The following is an 8,939-nucleotide window of genomic DNA, read 5'->3' as shown; positions in this document are numbered from 1 at the left end:
AAGCTGTACCATGAACTCAGTATCTAGCATAATAAAGAAATGTTGGCCTACCCTCTTCTACTCTGTGACTTGTGTTCTAATATATTATAAATCTGAGAAGAAAAGAAAGACCAGCCTTTGTGTGTGTGTGTGTGTGTGTGTGTGTGTGTGTGTGTGTGTACTACCAGTGACTGTAGCACTTCATAGGCAGCAAACTGAGAAATCCCATAATATCATACCCCAAATTAGGCAAAGGTATGGATTAGAGGAACACAGAATATTGACTCAGAGGTTATTTTAGGGTCAAAACTGAGCACTGAATGCAGTGGGTGGGGAGGGTATTTTGGTCTTTTTGCTTTGTAGAGCCTTGTGCTAAACCAGTTTTCCTGGCCCCAGGTGGAAGATTCTCAGCTAACAAAATGCTATATTTACTTTGATGAATGACTATGGTTTGTAGTGGTTTGTCTCATAGACTTGAGACTATGTGTCTTAGGGTTTTACTGCTGTGAAGAGACACTATGACCAAGGCAACTCTTATAAAGAACATTTAATTGGGGCTAGTTTACAGTTTCAGAGGTTTAATCCATTATCATCAAGGTAGGAGCATGGCAGCATCCAGGCAGGTGTGGTTCAGGAGGAGCTTGAGAGTTCTACATCTTCATCTGAAGGCTGCTAGCAGAATACTGGCTTCCAGGCAGCTAGGATGAGGGTATTAAAGCCTATGCCCACAGTGGCACACCTACTTCAACAAGGCTACACTTAATAATGCCACTTCCTAGGCAAGCATATACAAACCATCACACTATGTTTCTAGAAGCAAGGCACTGTTGTAAATGGTATTTAAACCATAGCTGCTTCTTTTAAAAACTAGAACTGTGTGGTGTGTGTGTGTGTGTGTGTGTGTGTACATGTGTGAGAGTATGCATGCCACGGCACATGTGCAAGTTAGAGGACAACTTGAATTCAGGTCATCAGGTTTGGCAGCAAGCACATTTAATCATTGATCCATCTTGCCAGCCCATAATATAGCTTCTGCCTCCTGGAACAGGGGGTCTCACTATGTTGTCCTGGCTGGCCTGGAACTCACTAAGTAGATCATGACATGGCTTCTTAAACTGTGTTGAGACCTCATTTAGTCATGTAATAATGTGAGAGGGCAAAAATTTGGCAACAGTGAAAGGTTTCTGGATGAGCAGCAACCAAAACTTAACATGAAACACATAATAAATCCAGGAGTTTCTCACAGGGTCCATATTGCACCACATACCTTAACTATTCCTTAGCTCTTCACACACTGCACACACATTTACTGGGCATATGCCTTCTTGTTCCAAAACACCAACAAGGACTGCATGAAATGCCCCTGCTCAAATTTCAGATTATCACATGTTATAATGTGCAGTGTTCTTATTATACATCAAATGTTTTTTGTTCTTATAGAAACATAATGACTTAATAATGGTAAAGAAGGAAGTAAATTCTTTCACCAATCATTCCTCAACACGTAGATGTCAAAATTAATACATCATTGAATTATATTGTACTAGGATGTTTGGCTTTTAAAAATTGCTGTTTGCTTGACTGGTTTCATTTCATAAAATATTATTAGATGGAATTTGTCTTGTAATGAGAATTTCTAACAATTTATGAAATGGGTCTAAACATACTTTTGCCATTTCATGCAATGTATTTCTATAAGGGACTTCTTAGTTTTGGCAATTAGAAAATCAAAGTATCAATCCAATCTAAAAACTCTGGAAGATTTAGTCTCAAATAATTAGATGAGATTGAATTATTTAAGGGAAAAAAGAACAAGCACATCTATCTTGCTGGTATGTAAATTTGCTTTTGTTTTCAAAATGGTAAAATTATATCTATTTATGATTTTTCAAATTCACTTTTGATTTATTGCCAGTAATTGTTTAATTTGTATACCTATTTTAAAGACTTATAGAATTGGGTGATATAAACATTTCCCCAGTAAAAATAGTTTAGTAATGGAAAATATCTAAGACCCCCTGGTTTACAGTAATATGTCACTTAAGGAAAGCAGGACCATATTGGAAAAACTTCAGTGCAGCCATAACCATGGACGTTAGTACAACTGGATGCCAATATGACGTAGGACCTTTAAAATGAGGAAACAGTAATTATTTGCAGCTCTCTCTGTGCCTTGATTACAATGACCCAAGACACCTCTGAGTTCAATAGCTACCTGATACCATCCAGTGATATTTAGAAAGCATTTATCAATTACATATCATGTGTCAGGTCCTCTCCTGGAAATAAGAAACACAGAGATGAAGAATGCAGAACAGCCTGTGTTCAGAATGCTCTGCCGAAGAACGTTGCAACATAAGATGGTAAATGTTAGCATCAGAGGCACCACAGCAGTTCCTAGGAATGTACCTAATGCCAACTTCTTTGAGAAACACTGGCAAGAAAGCTTCTATGAAGAAGAGATGTGTGCTATACTCTTTGAGGGAAGGCGATTGAAAAAGATGGAATGTCCCAGGAATCAGAAGCAACTATTTCTCAGAGGTGTTGAATTCAGGGAATTGTAATAATTTGACTGGAGGGATGGGAAATCACAAAGGCTCTGAGAGGAGTCTAAAGAAAAGACAAACAGAGAACAAGAACAGGATGAGCAGCAGCTGTGCAGGAATTCCACCAGGAAGTGGTAAAGTCAGATATGCTGCAGAGCAAGCAGTGCAGTGTAGACAGCATGGCAGAGACAAATAGACCATACAAAAAATGGCTGCTGTCATCTACATAAGTGTGCTGATGGCCTAAAAGAGGAGCCACAGAATTTGCTATTTCACCTCAGTAGATAGCATCTGAGAACATGTATCACTCACCAGGCACTGTCCTTAGCATTGAAGATGCATTAGTGAGCAGTGGGGGTGTAGAGAGAAGTAAGATACGGAGTAGAGTTTACTATCAAAGAGGAAGGCAGGGTAAGTGACAAGGTCTGTGATTGGAAGCTGCTGATAGACTAACTGGTGAATAATGAAGAAGGGACTGGTGAAAGAGTCATACTGGAGTGGTTGACTATCTAGTTGATTATGTGAGGGTGTGGGAAATGGAAATGGTGTTTCCTGGATTTCTGATTTCAGTAATTATTTGGACCAGAAGCACAGAAAACCATGTCTTAGTCTCTCCAGTCAAGAACATGAGTAAGGATAATAGTCTCCTGATCAATACTTAAACGCTATGGAATGATTTACTCTAAAAGTCTGATAAAGAAGTGAATGTTGTACCTTAAGGAAGCCTTGTGCTTAATCTGTGAGTAGTAGGCACAAACATAGGCATCACAGAGGAAAGACTCAAAAGGTAAGGTAGAAATCAACATTACCATCTTGAGGAGGTATTCCAGGCAGGTGTTGGTTCTTTTCTGTTTTGTTTTTTTTTTTTTCAACTTGACATCATCTGGAAAGAAGGCTCCTCAATTGAGAAAATGTCTCCAGCAGATTGGCATAAAGGCAAAACTGTGGCTCATTTTATTTTAGATTAATAATTGCTCTGCTGAGGTGGTTCTATCCCTGTGCAGGTGGGACTAGTTTGTATAAAAAGCAGGCTAAGCAAGCCAAGAGGAGTAACTCAGTCCACATCATTCCTCGATGGCATCTGCTTTAGTTCTTGCCTGAAAGTTCCTGCCATGACTTTCCTTCATGATGGATTGTAAGTAACAAGCTGAAATAAACCCTTTCCATCCCAACTTGCTTTTGGTCATGGTACTTATCAGAGCAATGATAGCAAACTGAGACATGAAGCATGAGAAGGGTGTGCTCTGGTTTAACTAAGTGCTTTTGCATATCAGATTTTTAAGTGACTCAAAGATGTTCTTGACAAGCCACTGTGTATGAATCACAAGGGACTGGTGTCTGGACTAGCTGCATTCATTAAGAAACAAGAACCAGGACTGTATCTTATACCTATCACTTCCTCAAAACCCCTTCAAGACAGCTGACTTCAAAAGCAGCATTTGAAAAAGAATTATAAAAAAAAAGAAAAAGAAAAAGAATTATGACATAAGCAGACAGAAAAATAGATCTATGTTCATTTACAGATGTCTGAATTCTCAACTGTAAAACCCAAAAAGTGTTTGTTTGTTTGTTTGTTTACACAGAGTCCCACTATATAGTTCAGAGTAACCTAGAATTTACCATTCTCCTCTTTAAGCTTCGAGAAAGCTAGAATTACCAGTCTGCACTAACCACATCTAGCTTAAAGATTTGGACTTTCCTTTTCATTTGTTTTTCAACTATTAGTGAGCCCTAGCAACCACTTTGAGATTTATTTTCCATCCATGCAGCATTATCAGCTTAAATCATGTCCTTTTTAGACAGAATTTCCAAGAGCAGTAAGAGCCAGCTTACAGTGAGATCATGTTTAGAAGTGATGGTAGATGGTAGATGTTTACACGTCAGATACTGTAGGGCTTACCTTCTCTTTTGAGCATATGCTTTAAATGTGCAGCTACCAACTCTCAAAAGTACATCAGCAATTCTGATGTGGCCATGCTCAACCTGCCACGCTGTTGAGAGCTCTGTTCCTGGCCCAGATCATTTCTCTCTCTTGCCTATATGATTAGCCTTCCCAACTTCAAATGACTTCCACTCTTTTCGTCTCATTACCCACAAAGAAGCCCTGACCTAACGATTGCTATACAGCATCCCATTGAGTGAGTATATATCAATTACTCTACCTATTCTGCCTTCATGGGATTTGGGTTTAGGTTTTGGTTGGCAATTAAATTAACTACTACTATTTGCTACTAAAAATCTCTTTAGTCAGCAGGAATGCGCCACATAGTATATTAAAGATAGGGTCATCATAAGATGTAAGCAACTTGGCTCACTGCATGAGTCAGGATCCCACAAGAAATACCAGATTATTTAATGAGAAGGGAGTTTAAACAGAGAGAACTGACATGGGTTGGCAAAGTGAAAGCATACGCCACAGGATGCTGAAGCACCTGAGTCTAAGGAGCTGTTGTACAGTCAGGTCTGGACGTAGAAGACAAAAGGTATGTGCTGTGTTAGCTTTTCCTAGGGAAATGCAAGTAAACATTCATTACTCCACAGCAGAACATACTGCGGTTTCACCAAAGTTTAATTTAGTGAGACCAAGGAGTTTACTGAACTTTCTTACAGATCATAAGTAAGAGATTAACTCACTGGGGTGCAGGTGTATCCCAAACAGCTATATCACTGTGAAGTTCTACTCCATCATGAATGGTCACTTGATGGAATCTGCATCATGAAGTCCCTTTTTCAACTTTAACCTTCTCCTTCTCGTAGCATCTCTGAAAATCACTTGTAACTAGATGAACAGAGTTTCACTTGAAGTCTTCAGATCCCCCTCCTTCCTCTACCTCCTAAGGACTACCCACAGTTCCATTACCATTCCATAGACCTGGCAAGCATTGTATTGTTTTGCTGTAGTTGTCATGGCTATAATAGGCAAAATCCAAGGATACTGGTGGGAAAATCTGCCACATAACAAACAGTATGGGCATCTAATGAGGGCTACTGTGGGAGAGTTGTCGCAGATGAGTGAGTGAGCTTTGGCTGAAACAAAGCATTATGACCTTTTTTTCATCTGCAATCTCCAGGGTTTTCTTATTAGCAAAACCTACCAGCAGCTATAAGCAAATGCAGTTTGTAATGAAGACCACAGATACCATTGTGCAGAGAGAGAGAAAGGCAGAGAATGGACAAGTAAAAACCTAGCAGCATCTTGAGTCACTGCCTACAGGTTACCATTAAGAAGAGGAGCCTGGGTCCTCCCACCTTCCATCCTCCACACACCGTGTACTTCTCCTCCCTGTATTTCATTGATACAATTTTCCCATGCCTTGCAGGGTCATGGGTCAGCTACTCCAAAAACTATTCATCCACCCATCCAAAGACTGATCACCTAGATACAGTTTAGGTGTCAAGGCTACAAAGATAGAGATAGGTGGTAGATACAACTCAAGTTCATTTCACAAAATAAATTGCAATATAGTGATAATGACAACAATGAAAGAAGATAACCACAGTCAGAATAAGGGAGAAAAGGGACAGTAATTTAAAGTAACCACAAAATCCTCCAATACTACAAATAAAGAAGGGAAGCTGGTACATCTGGCATTTACCATGCTATCAACAGTAGATATGTAGAACCAGTTTGTCATTTCACACAATTCAGTTCTTCTTGGTTTTTAGGATTTTTTTAAAGTTGTCACCTCACACAGGACGTCTTGCTTAGCCCTTCTTTTCTATGGTACTAGAATTCTCAACTTTGTCCTAGCATAGAGTTTCTCTCCAAAGAAGAGAGAGAACACAAGAGTGGAGAACAATACTTTATCTGTGCAAAACTTCCAAGTTCTCAAGGAAGGATAGGTGGATAAAAGAATGGAGAAGTAAAAGATTGATGGAATATTAAAGGGGCAAGGGGACAATCTGAGTGACATAGAGTCAAGCAAATGGAGAGAGGGCTTGCAAATTTCAGAAGTGCAATTGGCTTCTATTGGAAGAATGTGGGCAAGAAGGGATCAGGTGGCAGCCATTGAAAACAGAATCAGTTTGAAGGGTCTTCCACTTTGTTCTTGGTTGCTGTGAAAAGAAAGCCTGACAAAAGCCATTTGGGGAGGAAAGGCTTTATCTGATCTGTACTTTCAGGTCATAATACACCCTTGAAGAAAGTTGGGACAGGAGCTCAAGGTGGGAAATTGAAGCAAAAATGACAGTGGGACACTATTTGCTGGCCCATTCTCAGCTGGCTTTGTAAGACAGCCTGGGACTACCTGCCTATGAATGGTTCCACCTACATTGGGTTGGGTCTTCCCACATCAATAAGTAATCTAGACATTTTCTTACAGATACTGCCAACAGCCCAATCTGATCTAGGCAATACCCAGTTGAGTCTTCAGATGACTCTCCTATTGTTATGAGTTAAAGAAGAAAGTAAGTTTTGTTACTGTGTTACTGAACCGTTTCTTATCATTTCTGATAAGTCACATCTGTCATATCCTACCCTACTGCACACTTTACATATCTACTCTAAAATCCCAATGAAATATTCTAATGAAAAGTTCTAATTTGAATTATGTCCTATTATGATACCTACTAAATGGTATCTTTACAGACTTAGATTTTATTCACCACATTAAGAAAGGCCTAATATCCAACATTACACTATAACATCAAGCAACTGCTTCAGAAGCAACATAAAAGGAAGATTGAGCCAGGGCACCATCCAGCTTTGCTGGTCACTTGGAGCTCACGGTTCTACTCATCCAGAACAGTGGACACTGTGGTGTTGTTAAGCTCACTGCTCACAGAAGCTGAGGTTAGCTGGATGCTCCTGTCAACAGTGGGGACTCTTCCACCAACAGTTTCATCAGTGTTCCTCTTTGGCCTCAGCAAGATAATGAAACACTTGGGAAGAAATAGACAGCCTAACAAACCATAGATGGATGCCAAAATGGCAAATATTTCCACAGCCACTTTGCCTTTGGTGCTCAAGTAAGCAGGGACAAAAGAGATCTAGAAAATAAAAAAGACCAGCATCCCCAAAATGATGCATTTCCCTTCATAATAGTTATCTGGCAGCTGGAGAGCCACAAAGGTTGTAAGAAAACACAGCAGAGCCAGAAGAACATCAACCCCAAATATGGAGCACAGAAACTCTATAGAGTCTTCATTGCATTCAAAGATGATCTTTACATTTTCAGGTTCAATGTTCTTGTACATCTTTGGAGGTTCCAACACCAAGTAAGCTGTACATATACCAATATCCCCTACATCACAGATCAGCACAATGACTTTTTGATAAATGGGGCGACTGGTTATTAGCCGGGTTTTGGACAAGGAAATCACATATGCAAAAAAGAGTGAAATAGTCTTTCCAAGAATGGAAGACAGACAAAGGCAAAAGCCCAGTGCTAGAGTGACCTGGCGGGCCATGCAGGTCCAGTTGCATGGCTTGCCTGTGAACAGCATGGATGACAGCACCGTGATAACCAGAGACATCTGAATGAGGAAGCTCAGCTCCCGGTCATTGGCTTTCACCAATGGAGTGTGTCTGTGGATTACATACACAACAGTGACTGCCAAGACCACAAGTGCCCCAAAGATGGAAAGGATGACGAGGGTGAACCCCAGGGCCTCCTCATATGTGAGGACCTTCATCACACAGATCACATCCCATTTGACTTACATGGCACTGACAAAGTACAGACGCCTCTAAAGATTGAGAGTTACATTTAATTTTAGGAATTTAGTCTTCCTTTTCCATTTCATCCTTTTATGAGTTGGTCTTTTACACTGATGTGCTCCTTTTTCTTCCCCACAAAGCACAGAACAATCATAATGAGATGAATAACTACTGAGGTAAAAACAATCAACAAGAGTTTGATTTGTACAACATTGTTCAAATCCTTGTGTTCTCAATCTTTCATTCAATATCCCCTAATAGAAGAAAATATTATAGTTGCCCGTTTTGATATTTCTAACTTAATATGCATATCTAGCAACCATGTTCTCAGAGCCTAAGAAAGGGAGTCTGTCTGGATGGAGACTCAGCCTCAGAGTCTAAGGGAAAGTATGGGTGAACATGAAAACACTACTTAGGCTGAATTTGTGTTAGTCAATGAAATGAATTTATGTTAATAGTTATTAAATGGTTCAGGGAAAGACTGGGATCTCCTTTTATCACTTAGAGTGCTGTACTGACTCCTGTGGCTGGAATTCTATGCAGACCTGACACTAGTACAGTGTTCTCCCTCCCCCTCCCCCCGCAATGTTTTAAAAGAATTAGTTGCTATTGAGGATCATTTGTTAAAAGACAAGTGCAATGGTCTTCTTTGAACAGAAAGTAGAAATACAAATAAACCTGTGCCAATAAAACCCCCAACCCAATCCTGCAACTGAGCAACTGAGCAACTGAGCAACTGAGCAACTGAGCAACTG

General features: G+C 39.9%; 1 pseudogene; it reads right to left on the bottom strand.

Moving 5' to 3' along the window:
- Positions 1–7,256: 7,256 nt before the first annotated feature.
- On the bottom strand, positions 7,257–8,159 carry LOC114618013 (annotated as a pseudogene).
- Between the last annotated feature and the right edge of the window lie 780 nt (positions 8,160–8,939).

This window comes from Grammomys surdaster, unplaced genomic scaffold (genome assembly GCF_004785775.1).
Source record: "Grammomys surdaster isolate TR1022 unplaced genomic scaffold, NIH_TR_1.0 139, whole genome shotgun sequence".
Taxonomy (NCBI): domain Eukaryota; kingdom Metazoa; phylum Chordata; class Mammalia; order Rodentia; family Muridae; genus Grammomys; species Grammomys surdaster.
This window is presented reverse-complemented; position numbering and strand designations above follow the sequence as displayed.